The sequence below is a fragment of the Vitis riparia genome, chromosome 4 (genome assembly GCF_004353265.1).
Source record: "Vitis riparia cultivar Riparia Gloire de Montpellier isolate 1030 chromosome 4, EGFV_Vit.rip_1.0, whole genome shotgun sequence".
In the NCBI taxonomy this organism is placed as follows: Eukaryota; Viridiplantae; Streptophyta; class Magnoliopsida; order Vitales; family Vitaceae; genus Vitis; species Vitis riparia.
The window spans coordinates 8,306,285-8,330,730 of NC_048434.1; positions in this window are offsets into that span (position 1 = coordinate 8,306,285).

The following is a 24,446-nucleotide window of genomic DNA, read 5'->3' on the forward strand; positions in this document are numbered from 1 at the left end:
TGTTATTATCTGAGAGTCCTTTATGCTGCATTTGGTCTGACAAGCTTTTAGGCCTTAAGATAAGCTTCCTATATAGTTGACATATATTGCTACTATTAGGAACATCGAATTTCTTCGTTCCCTATCCTTGGATCTAATAGGGTAAATGTAAACCATCTTAGGCTTTTCTAAATCTATCATAGCTGAAACATATGACTATAAGACCATATTAGGACAAAGATTTAGAGAAAAAGTGCTCATACCTAGATTTAGATGTTCTTAGATCAATTTCTTGTTGTAAAGAGTATGTTTGAATAGCTTAGAGGTCTCGCACACCTAAGATTTTCTACCCGATGACTTGAACCATATCCATGGCACTCCAAAGAGTGGACTTTAGAAGGGTGGATACCTTGGTTCTCTCTTTAGAGGTGGAAGACGAGTAACTAAAGTCATTGAAAAACCCTAACCCTTTAAAGGGGTATTTATAGGGTTATCTACTAGGCTTAAGTGACTTGAGCCCATCAAGGCTTGAGTCACTTAATCTAGCCCAAAACGAGTTCTAATTGATTAATTAACCATACGAGACAATCTAATTAATCAATTAGCCTAATCCAAAGACCTTGTTCATTATCTCTTGTGCAACCTTGCCTAATTATCAAAATGTTCTTATGTACAAAAATGAACTTAGTGCCAATCCAACCCTCATAAACTATGTCATTATGATATATGAGCTTGAGCGGAGACCATTGGGACCCATAGGAGTATTGACTCCCTCAAAATTCAATTATGAAGTTGATTCAATACTCCACTAAAGAGAATCAACTGCACTCCAATACCTTATGTAAATAATAATAAGACGAAGCTCGGGTCTGTGCATGTAGACTCCTCATGAACTAGTGTCCATAATATAACAAGGTGGTGCTATCACCTATCCAAATTACCTCTCAAATCCTTGAGTTATAGATCCTACTCATTACATGATCAATTGACATACTCTAACTCCAAGGAGCATATGTCAAATTCCATTAAAGGAATTACTGTAGCCATAAAATTCATGATCACATGTCCTTTAGATTACCTAAGGGGATACACTGTCTCAATCCCATAAGATATCATGGTGCTTCTATTGAGAATTCCTGTTGCCATCGACATCCATCAATAGTGACCCAATCCATAGGAATATATGACCTCTTTAAGGTCTCACCCATAAGTCAAAGCCTCCTGTTGATTTTGGCACATACTTAATATCCTCTCAAGGTTGAGAGTCCATGTAGTATAGAAACTTGGTGAATCATGAAAATTGATAGTGTTGCATCATGATTCACTATAAATCCTATCTAGTGTGTATCACATACACTACTACACTCACCATGGGAAACTTTTCTCAACAACCAAAACAATTCATCTCTCTAACTAAGTGGTGGTGCTCTATAGTTTCTACTGGATTGCCTAAATCCATGAATCGATCGTGGATAACTTATCTACTTACAAAGAGCCCATGACTAGTATCTTCTGTGCAACTCCTAATACACCTAAATCATGTACAATGTAAGAGACATGGGTTGAATGCTCAAATCAATGTCAATACACCAAAAGGATAACAAAGGGATAGTTAAGTTTAACTTTGTTACATCATATCTTGCTTTTAGGGCCTTAATCCCAACAACTAATTTAGCTCTATATCAGTAATGTATCTCTTTTATGAGTCTAAAACTATGAATTGGAAGTATTGTAGACAAGTAACACACAAATCTTAAGTTGTTTGTAGTAAAATTCTAACGTTGTACTTCACTATTAGAGATTTGGTTGTGCATTAACCTTTTTCTTCCTCTCCATGTGAGGCTCATGGGTGCATTTATACTAGGTCCAATCTCTTTGCTAGACTTCCCAACTTGTTGCTCTCGATTAAGAGGTTGTCATTGTATGCGAGCTTGATATTTCTAATCTGTTATTTCAATGATCTTCTCATGAGATGGACTTATTCCACAACCTGCTTTGTCTTGAAATAGTTCCTATGTCATAAGTTAACAAGTAAGTTCAATTGTTTAGTTCACATACAATTAATGAAGTTTGTAATGTTTCCAAAGTAAATAGTAGAAAAAGATTCATGTTGAGTTTTTTACATATTGGAATTGTTGGAATCGACTACTTAGGTTTTGACGATAGTTCAACTTTTTTTTTTTTTTTATTACAGAGCACATATGAGGACATTTGGTTAAAGTTTTTTTTCGTAGGGATGACACATGCATGAGGTAAGAGGAACAATATTTCTTCTTCTCCCAATTACACGATTACACAAGGTTGCTATATATCATTTTACCATGTAACTTGTGGGTTTATATAGTTAGTACACTTTGTCATGGAACAAAATTTTATTTTATTTTGATGGGTTGAAATCATGGATTGATAGCCTTGATTCGCTAAATGCTAAGGGTTGATAATATCTTCTTCTTAGAGCCAGGTCTGGTAGTTTACCATACCTTGAGGTAGATTGCTGCCAAGGTGCCTATTTTAGGGTGGGTTGACTTTAGGTAGCTCCTATATGGAAGTCGGTCTTGGTGTAAGATTGACCCATACTCAAAGGTACGACTTGACTTAATGCATACAAGTGCAACCTATACCTAAGGGTGTGGAGGTGGGTTTAGCAAAGAGACGTCCTGGGATAAGACGATTAACACATAGAGGTGGGGTTTTAGGTTAGTGTTTTCTTCAAGGTTCTTATAAGGAATACCTTTAGATCTTTTTTTATTGTTCATCTTAACTGTTTGTTTTTGGCTAGACTATCGATAAGAGTCTTTGTTTTGAGACTAACTTGGCTTTAGGTTTTTAGTTGGAAGGTTTTCCTAACTTGTAAGATGTTGGGCTTTCACCATTTTCCTTTATAGAACAAAATAAATGAGCTAGATATAATAAAATAAGTAAGTTAGAGAAGACTTATTTGAACTTTAGTTGATCACTTACTTGGGTGACAAGTTTTCCTTGTATTTAGTTGATGTGTATGTGAGTTGACATCAAGATCATTCTTATGTTTTCTGATGACTTTTTTTGTTGAGGTTGGGTAAGTTAGACGACCTCTTAAGTTGCATATGATTTATGAGCACATGAGGTGCTTTGAAGTATGTTTGTCCACCATATGTTGTTAGTGACTTTTATTGCTTCTTAATTTCATACAAGTGCCTTCAACTTGGGTAGTTGTTATGAAAGAGGTTTAGCTATCAACTCTTTTGAAAGGTGTGTTGGTTGGTAGGTGTAGGTTGGGTTGCTTTGTTGGTGTTTGAGAATAAGGTACCTCTGGATGCTCGAGATGAAGGTTGTCTTATTTTATGTACCTTGGATTTGTAACTAGGTTTCTAACCACCTTCTAATGTGCAGTAGCTACTAAACTTGCAAGCTTCACCTTCTATACTCGCTTCACTTCCCATGCAAATATTTTCAAATATGACCATGGACAAGGAGGGTCAAGTCATAGCACCCGAGGCTTAGGTCATAGAACCTAAGGATACAAATTTTAGGTAGACATATCACCTTAGGACTCTATCATATTCAAGAATTGCTCTCTCAATGTGAAACAAGGGTCTTAAGGTGCTATTCCAATCCATATTTGCTTCTCTTCAATCCCATATTTATGAAGCTTCAAAGCTAATATTTTCTTGAATAGCACATAAGACAAAAATGATTGAAGTAAGAATTACAAGAGAAAAAGAAATAAGGGAAAACTTCCTTGGAAAGATTCAGATTCAGTTTTTGTCCCCGCTATGGCTTTTTCTTCTAAGTAGGGCTTAGACTTTCCCATAGATGGTGCCAATGAATATCAATCTCAAATTCTTTACGAACAACTGAGTTTTATTCCAAATTAGCTAAATATAGAAAGGAAATACAAGGAAGGATCTTGTTTTTCATAGAAGGACCTCTCCTTCCCTTCTATTAGTTGCATATTTTTATAACCACTCTTCACATGAAGGAGCAGACCTTTTTTTTTTTTCTATGCCACAACTTTTTTGCCACAATCTACCAAATGCTTTTTTCAGGCTTTTTTTCAACTTCAGGTAGGAAAGCATCAACTAGGAAAGAAGGTTAGTGCTGAAGGTCATCTCTTGTGAGGGACCTTACTCATAGGTGAAGCGATTTATAGGTGAAATGATTTTTGTATTTTCAGGAGCCAAAAAGGTGGCATTGCTGCAACATTTGATGAAATCCCTTTTGTGAAGCTTTTCCTAGCAAAATATTGCTTCAAATATACTGCTGTTCAACCAACATTCAAGTTCGATGGTTTTGGACTAGTAATTTCTCTCACATATAAATGTGTACAAATTGTCTTTGTGTCGGTTTCTTACTTTTTTGAATTCCAGGTCTTTCCAAAGCATTCGCCTCTGGTATCTAACGTTTCAATGTAAATCTTAAATGTGACTGAGGGAAATCAAATGGAAAAAATTGTGCAAGCATGGCTTGGTCATAAATCGAGTTGTCCAGAGCTCAGCAACTTGGTTTCTTTAGACAGCATTGGACTCAATAGTTTTTGGGGTCTATTCCTTATTGCTGGAGTGGCTTCATCTGCCGCTTTCATCATATGCATGGCCACTTTCGTGTATGAAAATAGAGCTGCTTTAGTACACTTGTATCCCCCAGCTTCAGTATGGAGAAAAATTAAAGCCTTGGCAACCGCTTTGGTAACAAGGACCTCAATTTCCATACTTTCAAAAAAAGCGAAACGACAGACACAAGTGGCATCAATGGCATGGATGCAGTGATTGCCTCACGAGCCACTAACTGCCAGTCGAGTCCATCATGCCTTTTAGTTCAAACAGAGAGTAATTTTGCTTTCTCCAGAGACAAAGCAACACCTGCTGTTGAAAATGGTGATCCAATTAGTCCCAATGGGTAGACATCTCCAGAGACAACATTTGGTATCGATCTTGCCAATTCAAATCATCAAGAGCAAAGAGGACTGCCTGAAGTAGTTCATGTGAACTACTGATTCATTTTTCTTTTCTTGTATGCTTTATGACGGTGGTACATACACAACTTTGTATTTCAAAGAAAAATAGCTCCATAACATTGGACAATTCAGTTGATGTATGTGCTCAATTTATGTCGACTCTGTTGACACGGTCTCTCTCTCTCTCTCTGACACCCACACACTCACACCCACATCGCAACAGCAAAAATAAGAAAACGATAATAAATTTTATTTGGTGATGAATGTGATTTTTCTGTCAATGAGCACACCAATATTTAATAATTTATCAATCAAATGAAGGTAGAAGGTTTACAATGATTAAGGTTCCCATTCTTCTTGTAATTACCGTTGTACACAATTTTTTTCTCTTAAAACTCTAAAACATAAAAAAGTTAAGTACAATACGAACAAACTCCTCATTTGATAAATAATAAAAGAATTTAGATTCAAAGGGCATTGCTCCTTTCAACTCTTGTAAGTTGATTGGATAACTCAACCTTGACATATTCTACATAATGTAAAAAATTGATTTAGACTCATGGTCCAATAAACTTCATATACATCTTCTAAAGGATTTGTGCTAGTATGAATTAGAAAAAATGATCAAGGGAAACAATTACTTATGGATGATGAACAATTATGTGCTGATACCAATGCATCAAACTTTGATACCAATGGAGAGGAAAAATAAAATAAAATAAAATAAAGAGATATAGAACTGTTGGCACAATGCTTGAGCTTGAGGGGTTGATTCAACACGGTAGAACTTATGATAGATGATTTTTTCAAAACCACTTTTATTACAAGTACTTTAAATAAAAACACGTCAAACATATTTTAAAATATCTTACATTTATATTTAAAATAAAATAAAATAAAACTATTGAAGAGAGCACACCAACCCGACCCAAAAGTTTTATATGGCCCAGACTTATTTATTAAGCCCAAAAAGACCACCATTTTTCCAAGCATAATCCAATTAAAATTTATTGCCAAGGTATCTTCAATAATTTTATAAATTTTCAAAAAACAACCCTATTAGAAATTATCCCTCAAATGTGATGAACTCTTTTATGTACAAGCTATGAAGAAAAAACGATACATATTTTGTCTCAAAATTTGCTCCACTTTCCCGCGAAAACAATAAAAGAGAAAAATAGAAAGAAAATTACCCATCATCCTCTTCCTTCAATTTCCTATATTTTTTTAGTTAAAATTAATCTAAGTATTGATTTATATTTTCTAATGATGAGTCAATGCTCCTGCATCTCATGATATGAGGCCCGGTAATTCCTTCCAATACTAAGCTAAGGTTTTGTTCAATTTCTTCTTGAGAAAGGAATTCAAATTTTTAATCCAGACGTCATACCGTGACTTTGCCTAAGTTATCTCAAACTCGTATGTTTGGAAGAGCATATACTCCATCATCTGGACTTCTTATTCAAATATTCTTGCTGCACCTCAACAATAGAATTCCATGTTTATTATGTAGAGGTGATCAATTTGTGCTGTATCATGGGCATGCAAAAAAAATAAAAGTTCCAATTGTCGAATCATGTAGTGTTTGTATTTTTACTTAACTCTAAATAAAACTTTAATACTTAGTAGTGATAAGTATTAAATGACTTGTTTTGTAATATTTTATTTATATCAAGTATTAAAAAGTAAAGAAAAATCAACATGTTATTTTTTTCATTTAGAAAAAATTAAATATTATGACTTTTTTTATTTAGCAAAAAATTTATAATAAATTATAAAAAAAGTAAAAAAACAAACAACCTAAAAATAAATTATTTTCAGTAAAAAACAAAAAAATAAAAAAAATAAAAAGATCCTCTCAGTCTTCCCTAAGCTCTTACTCTTCATCAAAACCAAAATTAAGGAAACGCGGGGAAATGCTTGATTTCTTTTTTGTACATTTGGTACAAAAATGACCTCAAAAGCAGAAAACTTTGAAATTTTCTACCAAGTTGTCATGGCAGAATCTGGGGACTGGGCTTGATTGGAGTCTAACTGAGTGAACATTAAAATTTCGACTCTCTTCTAAATTCTGATGACTTTAAACTGCCAACAAGAGTATATATAAGGATAAAAAAAATTACAAATGAAAGAAAATACATAAACTAAAATTATAAACTAGAGTTACACATATATAATGTTAAAATAATCAAACACATTGGCATTATTTACTTATAATATGCTTGGCAAGCCGGCAGAATACTTTCTTGGAAAGTCTTGATTAAAATGGCAAGACTCTTGTCTAATTGCCTCTTGGTTTGATAGGATTGGTAGGGAATTTCTTTAGAAATTTTTTATGAATGAAAGGAGCGGCATCTTCTATATGGTTTGTAGCATAATGTGAATTCCCCAAAAATACTTTGACTTGTTCAAGGTAACTGAATTCTACAGGATAAACCTTATTTAATTATACAGTTCCCACTCCTATGGACCAAGCCAAATATGATATTATATGGTTGCTTTTGCTTCTAGGACATGCAAGTTATATGGATATTTGGTGCAATTGTTATGGACTCACAACGTGTCCAATAAGAACTTTTCTTTAGTTAGAATTTTACTTTGTTAATCTAAATTTATAAATGATGAAAAAAAATACGTTATTGAATAATAATTAGGATTTTGAATTATGTTTGACTGCTAAGAAAATATTAGAATGTTTTTAAGTTAAGTTTCATTAATTTATAAGTGGTGTTCTTCAAATTAATGGATTTATGATTAAAAGGCGGGATTCTTCACTTGATAAAATTGATATCAAGGATAGTGGTTATATACTTAACTTGGATATAAAGTGATTGAATCAACCACTATGGTCCTACTTGTATGGTCTAAGGGCTAAATATAAGAGCTATGTTGATCTTGCCTTAGGGGTAAATAAGGCAAAAAGATCAAATTGAGAGGGTCTTCACCAAGTAATAAGATCATGATCACTTGCCCAATATAGGCTTCATTCTTATGATACAAAGATGTCTAGCAAAAGACATGTAGTCCAAAGAGCTCTGTATTTGCTAAGTTCATATGGTTTGCTTTATGGTGAACACTTAGTTACTAATGCATGTTTAATTTTTGTATGATAATCATGTTGTATAATCCAATCACTTTCATTCTTACAAGGAAAGGTGGTTCTAGGTTAAGATTTCGACTTCGCCTAGTTGGCCTACTTTCAGTTTTAGGATCTTTTTGCCAAGATGGCTTGGTTATCAGTTATGACTTATCAGGAGCCCATTTATCTGACCTTAGTTGACATGTTTTACTCCTATATATGGTATGAGATGGGTGACCCTATAAATTTTCTAATTAGTGGAGTCTATATTCAGTTAACAGTTACTAACTTATGTGTTAGTTGTTTCTAAAGAAAAAGAGAGAGGGTTTATAGAGAAAATTTGCTATTCATTCATGTTTTCTGAAGATCTTTTATGGAGTACCCAAAAGGCATGCCTATATAGAGCCTAGAGAACTACAGTCGTAATTGACTTACAAGATTACAAAACAGAACAAAACAAAGCAAAATAGAATATACAACTGATTTGTTACTAATACAAAAATGCCCTGTTATTCTAATACAAAAATGGAGAGGGTTTATAGAGAAAATTTGCTATTCATTCATGTATTCTGAAGATCTTTTACGGAGTACCCAAAAGGCATGCCTATATAGAGCCTAGAGAACTACAGTCGTAATTGACTTACAAGATTACAAAACAGAACAAAACAAAGTAAAATAGAATATACAACTGATTTGTTACTAATACAAAAATGCCCTGTTATTCTAATACAAAAATGGAGAGGGTTTATAGAGAAAATTTGCTATTCATTCATGTATTCTGAAGATCTTTTACGGAGTACCCAAAAGGCATGCCTATATAGAGCCTAGAGAACTACACCCGTAATTGACTTACGAGATTACAAAATAGAACAAAACAAAGCAAAATAGAAAATACAACGGATTTGTTACTAATACAAAAATGCCCTATTATTCTAATACTCTCTGTCAAGGTGGAGAATGAATATTGTGAATTCCCATCTTGTTGAGAATAAATTTAAAATGTGTTGGTAAGAGAGCCTTTGTAAGGAGATCTGCAATTTGATGTTGAGAACATATAAGCATTGTTTTGAGATAACATGTCTATATCTTCTTGCGAATAAGATGACAATCAATTTCGATGTGTCCGGTATGTTCGTGAAACACAGGATTAGCAGCATGTGAAGTGCTGCCTTATTGTCACAAAACAATATAGCTGGTTGTTTGTGTTTAATGTGAAAATCATGAAAGAGAGACATCAACCAGACTAGTTCACAAGTGGTGTTTGCCATTGCTCGATATTCTGCTTCGGCTAATGAGCAAGAAACTATACTTTGTTTCTTAGACTTCCATGAAATCAATGATTCTCCAAGAAAAAGGCAAAACCCACTAATGGATCTTCTTGTATCTTTACAAGCACACTAATCTGAGTCAGTAAAGGCTTTGAGTTGAGTTGTTGAAGAAGAAGAGAAGTACAGACCTTGGTTAACTATACCTTTAATATATTGTAAGATTCTGTGAACAACTTGCAAGTGGGTAGATCGTGGGTTGGCAAGATACTGATTGAGTCAATTAACTGAGTAAGATAGATTAGGTCACGTGATTGTGAGATATAGGAGCTTGCCAATCAATTGCCTATACAACCCAACATCTTCAAGAATCTCCCCATTATCTTGAGAAAGTTGGATATTAGATTCCATATGTGTACTTGCAGGTTTACAACCCTAAAAACCTGTATCAGATAGCAATTGAAGAGCATAATGTCTTTAGCTAACAAAAATCCCCTTACTTGACCTGGCAACTTCAAGCCCAAGGAAATATTTAAGTTGTCAAAGGTCTTTGAGCTTAAATTGGTTGTTAAGAAACCTTTTGAGATCTTCAATATGGTTGGAATTATTGCTTGTAATGACAATGCCATCAACATACACCAATAAGGCAATAAAGGAGTCATCATCATATTTGGTAAACAAGGAATGATCCACAATTGATTATGTGAAACCCTTAGCTAATAGAGCACTAGAAAATTTTGCAAACCACTATCTAAAAGCTTGTTTCAATCCATAAATTGATTTGTGGAGCTTGCAAACAACATTGGAAGATAAGGACTCCCCTCATAGTGATACCCTAGAGGAAGGGACATGTAAACTTCTTCGATCAGATCACCGTGAAAGAATGCATTGTTAACATCAAGTTGAGTGAGGAACCAACCATGAATCGTAGCAAGAGCTAGAAGAAGCTTGACAGTGACTAATTTTGCTACAAGAGAGAAGGTGTCAAGATAATCTACACCCTCTTATTGAGTATATCTTTTTGCAACAAGACGAGCTTTGTGATGCTCACGAGAACCATCAGCTCGAAATTTGAGCTTGTACACCCATTTACATCCCATGGGATGTTTTCCAAGAGGAAGGAATGTCAAAGACCATGTAATTTTGTTCAACAGCTTGAAGTTCAACCTGCATAGCTTGTTGCCATTCTGGAATCACAATAGCTTGAGAGAAAGAAGTTGGTTCCATGTGAGAAGAAATTGCATGAACAAGAGCATGATGAGAAGAGGAGAGCTTACCATAGTCAAGGACTCTAAAGAGAGGATATGTTATAGAAGATGTGGATGAAACTGTGGAATAACAATGATAATCTTGGAGATATAATGGTGGTTTAGGGAGACGGATAGGACGAGAAGTGGAAGGGACAACAGGTTTGGTAAAAACTATATGAGATGAGATAAAGTTTGGACCATTAGAAATAGAAAATGGATTGTGAAAAGTATTGGGAATGGAAGAAGGAAGAACTCAATAAAAAAAGAAATCACAAGAGGAGTTTGAATCAGCGGATTGAAAATGAAATAGAGATTCATGGAAAACTACATCATGACTAATGTATATGGCATTGGTAGAGAGATTCAACAACTTGTAACCTTTATAACCAAGTGGGTAACTAAGAAACACCGAAAGAATGGCTCGTGGAGAGAATTTTGTGCGATGATGAGTAAGGTTAGAACCATAACACAAGTAACCAAAAACTTGAAGGTGAGTATTGAAGGGAACTTTATTGTATAAAACTTCAAATGGATTTTTGTTTGATAAGATAGGTGTTGGAGTCCTATTAATAAGGTATGCGGTAGTTAATATACAATCACTCTAGTATCCTAATGTGACATTGGATTGAAACAATAGTGCTAGTGCAACATTTAGAAGATGTTGGTGCTTACTTTCAACTATTGAATTTTGTTGAGGCATGTCAACACAAGAATGAAAAGATAAAATCCCCTTTTCTCGAAAGAAATTTGAAAAAGAAAGCTTAAGGGCATTGTCACTGCACACAAATTTAATTTTAATACCAAATGGAGTATGAACAAGATTATAAAATGCTAGAAAGACATCAATGACATTAGATTTAGCATGCAACAAGTATATCCAAGTAAATCGGGAAAAAACATCCACAATGGTAAGGAAATAACGAAAACCTTCATGTGTGGGATGATGAAAAGAACCCCATATATCAAGGTGCAATAATTTAAAAGGAGATGATGAAACTGTATCTGAAGTTGGAAATGACAAGCACTTTTGTTTAGTTAAATGACAAATTGAACAATGAGAAGGGTGGCCAACAAATTGTTTGAGATTTAATACATCTTTCAATGAATTGAGCCTATTGTAAGAAGGATGACCCATACCGAAATGCCAAAGCTCATGTTCAATCTTTGAGACATTATTACAAACAGTTGTGACACTAGAAGGTATAAGAAAAAGGTTGGTAGGATCCAAAACATAGTGATTGCCACTGCATCTACCCATCCCAATCATCTTCCCTTGCACACGGTCCTGAATAAAACAAGATTCAGATACAAAATGCATTGGGCAGTGATGATATTGAGTGAGGGCACTAACAAAAAGAAGATTGAAATGAAACTGTGGAACATATAAAATATTTTTGATAATGAAACGATCAAACAATTCAACAGACCCTACTCTAGTGACAACAACAAAATGTCCATTTGGAAGAGTAACAGTGGAATTATGTGATGGAGAAAAGGTTTTGAACAATTGTATGTTATTCATTTTGATCTCCATTATCACCAACAATAGAAACTGAACATATATACATATATATCAATCGTGAAAACATGCCATGATCTCCAGATAGGGAATGAACGAACCTGAGTCCATTTTGCTTTTCGTTTTGAACAAGGTATGGATCTTCTAAGGTTGTGGAGGGCACCACCTCTTACTGAATTCTCTCTGACAATGGGAGCGGGAGAGAAACGGGTCTGTTCTTATTTCAAAATGATGTGATAAAAACAAACACTTAGTCTTTGGATTTATACCCTCTTGCCTTAGGGACCATACCCCTTGGCTATTGGGCCTCACGAGTCTTAGGCCCATCATCTAAGGCCCGTGATGGCGTTGGGCTCTACACATAAGATGACCCATACTGTGGAAAACCGATACAAAACAAATATCAAAAGGCAAATAGCTTAGTCATGTACCATTGTTAAATATGTGTGAGTCCATATCTTAACAATCTCCCACTTGGACCACATATATTACAAAACAATGTTCATGATAGTACTTTATTGAGCTCATCTTGCTATTCTATCTTAATATCCTTAAACAATCCGGTCTACTAGTTATGTTAATATAGGATCAAAACGGCCTTCGTTAATCATAATTATAACTAGACCCATCAATGATCACAGTATTAACAAAATTAGCAACATGGATCAAGTATGAATGTGTAGCATGGAAATTACATAGAATGTGATCTCTAATATGTCTATTTCCAATTGGTCCCACTTTATGACTAAAACATAGTCAAATTCCACTTTCAACACTTGATACTAAAATGCTTCTGAAAGTCATCATTTCAATTCAGAGTATTCAAACACAATAGTCTTTTAAAATCAAAGTCTGTACAGATAACATAACATAATATCACATCAAGAAAACAAACAAAAAATCTAAATACAAACTCCCACTATACTAGCACAGCATCAATGTGTACAACACCCATATGTGTGACATGCTCATAATATACTTTGGGTGGTAAACCCTTAGTGAGTGGATCCGCAATCATGGAGTTTGTGCTTATGTGTTCAATCGATACTTGAAGACTTTGAACTCTTTCTTTCACAACCAAGAACTTGATGTCAATGTGCTTGGACTTTGACGAACTTCGGTTGTTCTTAGAATACAATTCTGCAGCCTTATTATCACAATTGATTCTCAATGGTTTCTCAATCCCATCAACAATTCGCAACCGAGTGATAAAATTCTACAGCCATATCCCATGGTTTGATGCCTTGTAGCAAGCTATGAATTCTGCCTCCATGGTGGAAGAAACAATAAGTGTTTGTTTAATACTTTTCCATGAAACTGCTCCTCCAGTCAACATGAAGATATAGCCTGAAGTGGATCTCTTGCTGTCAAGACATCCCACGAAATCGGAGTACGAATATCCCACGATCTCTAAATGACTGGATCTACGGTATGTGAGCATATAGTCTATAGTTCTTTGTAAATACTGCATAACTTGTTTTGCCTTTTTCCAGTGATCCATACCTGGGTTACTCAAATATCTGCCTAACATTCCAACAATGTACGCAATATCCGGACGCGTACAAACTTGTGCATACATGAGACTTCCTATTGTCGAGGCATAGGGAAACCTCTCCATATCATTCTTCTCAAGTTCATTTTTCAGACATTGGTGCAAACTAAATTTATCACCTTTTGCCATAGGCGTGTCTCCTGGTGCACAATTGTTCATGCCAAATCTACTCAAAACTTTATTGATGTCGGCCTTTTGTGATAGCCCAAGTATACCTCTTGAACGATCTCTATAGATCTGTATACCCAACACAAAAGATGCATCACCAAGATCCTTCATATCAAATCTACTAGACAGAAATTGCTTGGTTTCATGCAAAAGTCCCATATCACTACTTGCAAGTAGAATATCATCAACATATAACACCAAGATAATGAATTTGCTCCCACTGAACTTGAGGTATATGCATTGATCAACGGTGTTCTCCTTAAAACCAAATGAAGTAATCACCTGATCAAACTTTCAGTACCATTGTCGGGATGCTTGCTTTAAACCATATATGGACCTTTTTAATTTGCATACAAGTTGCTTTGAATCATTAGACTCAAAGTTCTCTAGTTGCACCATGTATATTGTTTCATCAATGTTACCATTAAGAAACGCAGTTTTAATGTCCATTTGATGCAACTCTAAATCATAATGAGCTATAAGTGCCATGATGATTCTAAAAGAGTCATTTGACGAAACTGGTGAAAAGGTCTCCTTATAATCAATGCCTTCCTTTTGAGTGAAACCTTTTGCGACTAAGTGTGCCTTATAACTAACAATGTTGCCTTTTGAATCCCGCTTGGTCTTAAAAATCCATTTACAACCAATCGGTTTTACACTTTCAGGCAACTTTACTAGGTCCCAAACACCATTATCTTTCATTGATTTCATCTCATCCTTAATGGCTTCTATCCACTTTTCAGAGTCAGAACTTTGTTTGACTTGACTAACTGAAATTGGATCGTCTTCCACACCCATGTCAAACTCATGTTCTTAGAGATATACAACATAATCATCTGAAATTGTACTTCTCCTTTCTCTAGTGGATCTCCTTAGTGGCACTTGTACTTGAGGTTCTTGAGGTTGTTGAGTTACCTCTTCATGAACTTGAATCGGTTCCATAACTAGAGTAGGAGGAATCTCAGGTGTGTCTTATTTTTTGTTATCGACTGTACATTCTGAATAGTGTCATCAAACATAATATGACCATGTCCAGTCGTAATAATAGGAATACTAACAGATTCCTCTTCAAAGATCACCTTTCTTAATGATTTTCTCCCACTCAACTCAACATCCTCAATGAACTTAGCATTGCCCGTTTCAAAGAAGGATCTAGTTGAGGGGTCATAAAATTTGAAGCCGCTCGACCTTTCAGAATACCCTACAAAGTAGCAGCTCACTGTTCTAGAGTCCAATTTTTTTTCATTTGGCTTGTAAGGCCTAGCTTCAGCTAGACAACCCCAAACATGCAAGTGCCTAATACTAGGTTTCTTGCTAGTCCATAACTCATATGGGGTTTTGGCTACTGCTTTGCTTGGTACTCTATTTAAAATGTAAACTGCAGTTTTGATGGCTTCGCCCCAAAGTGATTCCGATAAGGTGGAATGACTGATCATACTTCTTACCATATCCTTAAGAGTATGGTTTCGCCTCTTAGCTACACCATTTTGGCTTGGAGTCCCTAGCATGGTGTATTGAGGAACGATACCACACTTTATTAAATATTTGGCAAATGGCCCTGGACGTTGTTCACCGGATCTGTCATATCTACCATGATATTCACTTCCACGGTCAGATCTGACAACCTTTATTTTCTTGCTTAGTTGGTTCTCAACTTCAGTTTTGAAATTCTTGAACACATCCAATGACTGAGACTTCTCATAAATCAAATGAAGATAGCCATAACGCAAGTAATCGTCAATGAAAGTGATAAAATATTGTTGTCCGTTCTAAGAAGGTGTAGGAAATGGACCACAAATGTCCGTATGTATCAATTCCAAGATGTCACTGCACCTATTGGCATCATTTTTCCTCATATTTGTTTGTTTACCCTTAATGCACTCTATACAGACTTGAAAGTCTGAGAAATCAAGTGGGTCAAGAATTCCTTCTGACACAAGCCTTTGAATTCGTTGATTTGAAATATGACCCAAACGTCTATGCCATAACATTGATGAATTCTCATTTATTAATTTTCTCTTAATGCCATAATTACTTGAATGCAAGGTTTCATTTCCATTAGTGGCCTTTATGTTCAATTTGTATAATTTGTCTGTTAGACTACCTATATCAATAACGTTTGAATTTAGATAAAGACTAACCATTCCATTTCTAAATGAACAACAATATCCAAATTTGTCCAGACATGAAATAGAAATTAAATTCCGTCTAAACGACGGTACTACAAAAGTCTCTTCCAAATCCAAAGTACATCTAGAGTCTAACTGTAATCTAAAAAGACCAATAGCCTTGACTGTAGCCTTGTTTCCATTTCCCACATAGAAGTATCTTTCACCATTAGTTGGCATTTGGCTCCTTAGGCAACCCTGCATTGTGACACTTATGTGAGTAGTTGTAGTCGTATCTATCCACCAAGTGTCAGTAGGCACTACAGCTAAATTAATTTATGAACAAACAAAGTTGAGAAGTGTACCTTTCTTTGTACTCTAAACAATGTATTTGGTACATGTCTTCTTCATATGACCAGCCTTTTTGCAAAAGAAACAAGTGATCTCCTTATCTTGTTTCTTCTGCACCTTCTGCTTTGATGTCCTAGAAACTGCAGTTTATTTTCCTTTATTGTCCCTCTTTTTTTTCTTGTTGGTACCAAATCCCTGAGATGTGGAAGCCAAGTGAGCACTTTTTATCATCTCTTGTTTCAATCTCTCTTTTTCTAGTACACACTAAGCAATAAGCTCATTCAAAGTCCATTTTTCCTTTTGTGTGTTGTAACTAATTTTGAATGGACATTGTGTAGGCAGAGAAATCAAGACCAAGTGCACGAGTATGTCTTCCGACAACTCTAACTTTAGTGCCTTGAGTCTAGTCACAAGATTAGACATTTCCATAATGTACTCCCTTATATTTTCTTTCCCTTTATACTCCCTTTATACTGCATAGAGATAAGCTTACTAAGAATAGTGCTTGTCTCAACCTTTTTGTTTTCATCGAATTGGTTTGCTATCTGGTCCAAGAATGCCTTGGCTCGGGTTTCCTCAGGTATTGCACCCCTTATAACTTCTAGAATTGAGTGCTTCATAATCATTAGACTCATGCGATTGGATCACTCCCATTTTTCCATAGTAGACCTTTGCTCAGTAGTGCTGGCACTAGTAAGATCTGAAAGGTGATCATTTCTTAATGCATAGTCCAAATCCATGCACCCGAGCACAATTATAACATGCTTCTTCCATTTCTTGAAGTTTGTGCCATTAAGCACAAGAATGTTATTAACATTTGCAGATATAGAAAATGTTGAATTCATAATAATAAAGCTCACAATCAGTCAATAATGATCACACATACATGAATAAATAAAAATTTAACATATATATGCATGTGGACATATAACAAGATACCTAGCACAAACATCAATATTCAGTCTTTGGACGAAAATATTAACTTGTAATTGGTATCCTTTTCAAAATTAATTCATAAATATTGACAAAAATCAAAACAATATGCCTGTCTTTAGACTGACATATAGAATGCAAGATAATTTTATATGTCACATATTTATGACTACTTTATTTATTATTATATAAAAGAATCTTCCTTTGGGCCGATTATTTTATATAATAATAACATGCTTACTTATTTCAAAATAAATAAAATTACGTAACACATGTTACTTTGGCAACAAATATACATAACCTATTCATTTTGAAATGTTAAACACAAACATAACAAGAAATAATGAATTCCAAAAACAAAAAAAAAAAAAATACAGAAATTCATTAGAATTATAATTTTATTGGTATAAAATCATGAATAAGCATAAGAGTTCTGTAGCTCAGTTGGTTGAGTGTAAGGCTCTCAACCTTGCGGTCATGGGTTCGAGTTTCTTTTAGTTTGTCCTCCCTCTTTTTACAGAATTGTACAATTTAATTGGCTTGCCCATCATATGGACGTGGCTTATGTAGTGGTTCACTTCCCATATGTAAGCCTAATAGGGTGGCCCATTTTGGCCAAAAGAATTCAGGCCATATTTAAGCACTTAACCTTCATGGGCCATTATTCCAATTAATTTTTTTTTATTATTTTATTATTTATTATTTTTGTCTTATCTTATGCAGCCTCGTTTATAGTCGCCTCACCCTTGGAGCGATATCGGAGGTGTCCTCGAACGACGCCGGCGACGAAACTTTGCCGCCATCACCTGAACGGTGATTTCCCATCACCAGGTGCCATTGCAGTAGTGCCTCAGTGGAGCCAAAAAGGCGCCTGAACGGCGTCATTGACTAGGAGCGACGCCAAAACAACGTCTTTTCGATCGCCTAAAATGGTGCCAGAATGGCACTCCTCCAGGCGGCGTTAGCAGCACAAGGCGGACGAGGCCTGTAGCGCCTTTTCTGACCACTGATCTGCAAAAATAATGACATTACAACGGTGCTAAAATGGTGCAACAACGGCACCAAAATGACATTCCTCTGATCACATGAAATGGCGCTGCTAACAGTGCCTGAACGACGCTTCCAGTGGTGTCTGAATGATGCCTCCAATGGCGCTTCCTATGGAGCCTGAACAACGCAGTGAATGGCTCCTCTAATGGCATCTCAAATGATGACTAAAAATGGCATTTCCAAAGGCGTCTAAATGGCGCCGAAATGGTGGCTGAGGCGCACCTTGAATGGCACCTGAACAACGCCTAAAACGACACCTGAACAGCGCCTAAAATGGCGCCTGAAGCGCGCTTGAAACGGTGCTTGAAGCACTCCTGAAACGACGCCTGAAGCACGCCTGAAACGACGCCTGAAGCGCACTTGAAACAACGTTCCCTCACCGGCATTAGATGGCCCTTGAACAACATCTGAACGCCTATAAGAAGGCTTGCAACATCGCCTTCAATACCTTTTTTTATTATTTTATTGGCCCAAATTCTTTGTTGTTTCCCTATTTCGTTTGTGTTTTTAAAGATTGTTTTTGGTGAAAATGGAATTGGAACCTCGCTCTGATACCAATTATTATTCATTTTGATCTCCATTATCACCAACAATAGAAACTGAACATATATACATATATGTCAATCCTGAAAACATGTCATGATCTCCAGATAGGGAATGAACGAACCTAAGTCCATTTTGCTTTTCGTTTTAAACAAGGTATGGATCTTCTAAGGCTGCGGAGGGCACCACCTTTTACTGAATTCTCTCTGACGATGGAAGCGGGAGAGAAACGAGTTTGTTCTTATTTCAAAATGATGTGATAAAAACTAAACAGACATTTAGTCTTTGGATTTATACCTTCTTGCCTTAGGGACCATACCCTTTGGCTATTGGGCCTCACGAGTCTTAGGCCTATCATTTAAGGCCCTTGATGGCATTGGGCTCTACACATAAGGTGGCCCATACTGTGGAAAACTGATACAAAACAAATATTAAAATGTGAATAGCTTAGTCATGTACCATTGTTAAATATGTGTGAGTCCATATCTTAACATTGTAGGGAGCAACACATATGGTGCGTTGCCCTAGTATCTAATACCTAAGAATAATATGGAATCAGAATATGAGAAATAGAAGAGGAAATAACCACTTTACCATTAAAATAGGACATAGAAGGACCTTCCTGCGTTTATGGTTTCATTGAGGCAGTTGAGCTACGTTGTAGCTAAGAGCTCAATAAGGCTATAAGCTGCTGACATTAACTGGAGAAGAGATTGATCAACATTGATTCAAAAGGAGCTGAGTCATTAGAGAGAATAAAGGTCTAATTAGTGTGAACATGACCTGGTGTATTATGAAATTTGGGTTTATATCCAAGTAGATATCCATGTAGCTTGTAGCACTTGATGGTATGACCTCGGAGCCCACAATGAGTGCATTAGGGATGCTAGCACTTCCCTTTAGAGGTAAAATTACCAGTATTAGCATTAGCCAAAGCTAGATTTGATTCATTTAGAACAATAGAATCTAATAGAGGGGAAACTTCATTATTAATAGTTCTTTGATGTTCCTTCTAGACTACTAACGCATAAACTTTCGTGAGTGGTGGAATAGGCTCCATCATCAAAATCTGACCACGTGTCTGAGCATAGGAGTCATTTAGACCCATAAAAAATTGTATGACATACTCCTACTGCTAATACTCCAACCATGCTTGCATTACATCACAGTGACAAGTAGGTAAGGGTTGAAAGTTCTTGAGTTCTTCCTAAAGTATCTTGAAACGAGTGTAATATGTGTTGACATTGAGCGCCCTTTGCTACAAAGTGATTAGATGTTTATTCAACTGAAAAATGTGAGGGGCGTTCCTTTGGCAAAAAGGATCTCTTAGATCATTCCAGATTGCACAAGATGTCTCACTATGCATTAGACTATATGCTATTTCTCTAGAAATGAAATTAAGGAGCCATGAAATGATCATGCTATTACAACAGATCCAAGCATTATAGAGAAGATCATCTGCTGCTACACAAGAAATGGTGCCATCGACAAAACCGACTTTGTTCTTTGCTGTCAAAGCCATCATCATGGCTCTACTCCAAGTGTTGTAATTGTCCCCAATCAAAGGGTGCGAGATGAGAACAAGCCCAGAATGGTCTCCATTATAAAGATAAAATGGGCTACTAGAATCCTCCATTGGCAATGACTCGAAAGATCTGCTCACAAAACGTGTGTTGGATTGATTATCTCGAGTCATCAGAGAGGAAGATGAAAACGAATAAAGGCGAGTAGAAGTAAATGCTCTGATACGATGTTAGTTGTTTTTGAAGAAAAAAAGAAAGAGTTTATAGAGAAAATCTACTATTCATTCATGTTTTCTGAAGATCTTTTACAAAGTACCCAAAAGGCATGCCTATATAGAGCTTAAAGAACTACACCTGTAATTAACTCACTAGATTACAAAACAGAGCAAAACAGATGATACAACTAATTTGTTACTAATACAAAAATGCCCTGTTATTATAATATTATGCTAGATTTTGGAAATACCTTAAATCAACCTATGTCTTTTTGAGACTAAGGGATGATAAAATATAGATGATTTTGACATTAGGTAGGCAATTCAACAACTCTGTGACCTACTTTTTGATAAGATGACTACTAGACCTCATGCACATTCTTTCACGATCAGTTGGGTCTTTCACCACATGATTAGCCTACATTGAGATAAATTTTCATATTATGAAGCTTTCTTTATTGATTCCATCTTGACTAGTTAGAGGATCAATCTCAGATTTATTATCTTCCAACATATGAAGAAGTGTTGTGAAAGCAACTCCTAGATACTCCAATATGGGTGCTTACTTGGATTCTTAAGGCATATAACATGGAGTTGAGGACTTAGAAGGATGTACAACCCCCGATAGCATGTGACACATACAACACGAAGTCCATCAAGTGGATGTTGTTTTTGCACCTTCTAGATGTCTCTTGGATTACAAACGGGGCATTTAGGAGATTCTCAATGAGCATGTTAAGGAGGTCGAGATCCTTGGCTTGGAGAAAGAAGACATTTAGTAGGGCCCAAGGCTAAGGAGATGCAGACTAGGGAGCCTCTCCATACTGATCAACCTAAGATGTCATTTTAGACTCAACTAAAGCCTACTATGTTGAGTGAGGAGCCATTTCATTCTACTCTTGCTTCCACTAACATGCCTTTCTCTCTATCATCTAGTTTCACTATGCCACACACCATCTTACCCTCTAATCAACGGTATTGGACGAATATCTCTACTTAGATTAGGTCCCTTGGTACTCAGATTTAGGAGATTGATTTAGTTAGTGATCATTGTTTCTACTTTATTGAGGAACACATGGATTAGTATAAAAAAGAGATGACTGCGTAGTTCTAGGCTCAATTTGACCTTCAATGTGCTTAGATTCATTCTCATCACAACTAGATGATGGACTACCTATGCTCTATCTTTCCACCTCCACCTTCCTAGCCCTAATTTCTTACCAGTTATAAGTTTATCCCTTGTTTATTGATGTTGTCAAGGGGGGAGCTATTTCTCTTAATCATATTCATATGTAGGGTAAGAGATATTTTATTATTTTGGACATGATTGATATTTTATACTCTTTAGATCATCTTTGGTTGATGCTATTTTAGACACATGTTTGAAACTTCATACTCTTTAGATCATCTTCTATTAATGACATTTTAGACATGTTTGGTTTTGGATACGCTTCTGTCTTGATGGTCATTGCTATGGTTATTACTATATTTTTTTAGCTTTGATTGATCACTACTTGGATATTTTACTGCTATGTTTTTAGTTTTGTTGATCACTAATTGGATATCTACATATATTTGGTTCTTATATACTCAAAGATCTTAGTTATACTCCACAAGTCAAACTATATTTATTTTTTGATTTTACTCTTCTTGGTTAGCCTTGGATCTTTACTTAACTATTATTGAATGGATGACCTCACATGCATTTGTGTATATCATTCATCATCCACCTATTTTTTAGTATCCTTACTTAGGTTCTTATGAGTTTTTAACTTGATTACTTTATTAACTTATTGAGGAGGAGTTTTTCCCTAGATAATCTAGTTTTGTTATCAGTAAAAAAATGGAGGTTGTTTAGCTCAAGGGTTCTTCTAATCAAGTTTTGATGATGACAAAACAATGTTACGATTACTAAAAGTTGAAATCAAGTTAATTATTTCAGGTTCACTTTTGAAAATTTGAGGAAAACTCAAGCAATCATGAAATGAGATCAATACTTTGAAGATTTGGTAGACTTTGAAGACTTAAAGTGACCTAAGACTTGTTGTAAGGTTGTTACTTGTTGATGCACTCGAGTCCAAAATTTTTCATGCATTTATAGTTTCAAAATCATCCATCTTTGAAATTAAAACATCAAATTTTATAATAAATTGGATGATTTCAAGTTTTCAATTAAAACCCGAAGTATAATTCTTTCTAAACTTATTTTGAAGGGTTTTGTGATGTTGAACACAAGTTACTACTTTATATGCACTTTACAGTGAAACTACTTGAAGGAGGATGGAACTAGTTGAGTTGGTTAGGCTTAACTGATTACGGTGCACTTTGCACACACACTCTCTCTCTTTTAGTAGTCTATGTTTAGCCGATCGAGGGTTTGAACCCCAATAGTTACTTGCCATTGCATTAAATGGACAATGACTAGTGAATCAATTGAACTAGTTGCTCAATTAGTTGAACCCTTTTTGAGGGATTTAGGGATCCCAAGCTAGAAAACTATAAATTGAGGTTTTTAAGAGCATTTATGGACATGAGACTTACTACATTCAATTGATAAACCATATTTCTTCTTATTAAAAGCTCTTCCAAGTGCATTCAATTCTAAACTTGCTATTTTCTCTAGTTTACCTTCAAGTCCTTCCTAGTTTTTACTTCTATTTAGAGCACTTGCTACTAGGATTGGAGTTCAAAAATTCAACTTCATTTATTCTCGTGAGAAAAGTTTTTCAAGTGAGGTAGATCACTTAAAGTGATTGTAAAGGTCAATTAGAACTTTGAAATCCAAGTATACTCATTAAAGGTTTGTGGTTCAAGCTTTGAAAGTAGTAAAACCCTCACTCAATTAGGAATTCAAATCGAGTGGACGTAGGTTGTTTGACAAAATACTACAGAAGAGTTTTCTTATTGATATTCTTGTTCTTCACTTAATCTTTGTCTTCTTCATATCTTACCTAAAATTGATTTTTTTTTTTCCAAAAAAGGTTTAACACCTAATCTCCTTTCTCAGGAATATATTTAAGTTGAATTATCTTATTTTTACAAACTAATTAATTACAAACTAAATCCAACCTAAGATTTGAATCCAAGTGGACACAAAAGCAATTATATTTCTTTAGACAATTGTGTAGATAGGTCAAGGACCTTTGACCCATCTTTGATTCGTTTCTAGATATGTGTTGCCTATTATAAAAGACTTACAATTTTCTAAAAAGCGATGACGAAAAATAGATAACAATGTAGAAAACTAAAATATATACAATAAAAGTAAACATGTGGAAAAGCAATTCCCAATAGTGTTAAATATGTGCTAGACAGATAAATTGCACAAGGTTAAAAGTCAAGTTTATATTAAAAAAGAAATGATTTTAAAAATAGTTTAAAAACATTAAGGTTTAAAAAACTCAAGCATTTCTTACTATTCATAAAAAAATTATAAAAATAATCTTTAAAGGCATACATTAAATTTATGCTTTTTATATAAGACATTCTATTTTTATACAAAAGTTTCTATTTTTTAAATTAAAAATAGAAAATATATTAAACAAACATTGGATTTTTTTCATCTTTGCTTAATCAACTCAACTTCATTATCTTGTCTTTGTTATGTCATAATGCTAACATTCTATTTCTATATGGAAGTTCCTATTTTTAAAATTAAAAATAAAAAATAAATCCAAATAAACACTGAATTTTTTCATCTTTGCTCAATCAACTCAACTCCGTTCTCTCGCCTTTGTCATGTCATAATGCTATCATTTTACCCACTCAAAATTAGTTCATACATGTGCTTATTTTTTTTAGAGCATCCTCACTCCTTGAATGTTCTTTCTTATTTAATTCAAAATTTTATACCTGGTCCAATAAGTTCGAACCGCTAAGTAGATTATATTGAGAGATTCATTAAAAATGCGACTTATCGTATACTTATTGTAGCATTATTATGTTGCTTTGGATGCGATATATTTATAATTATTT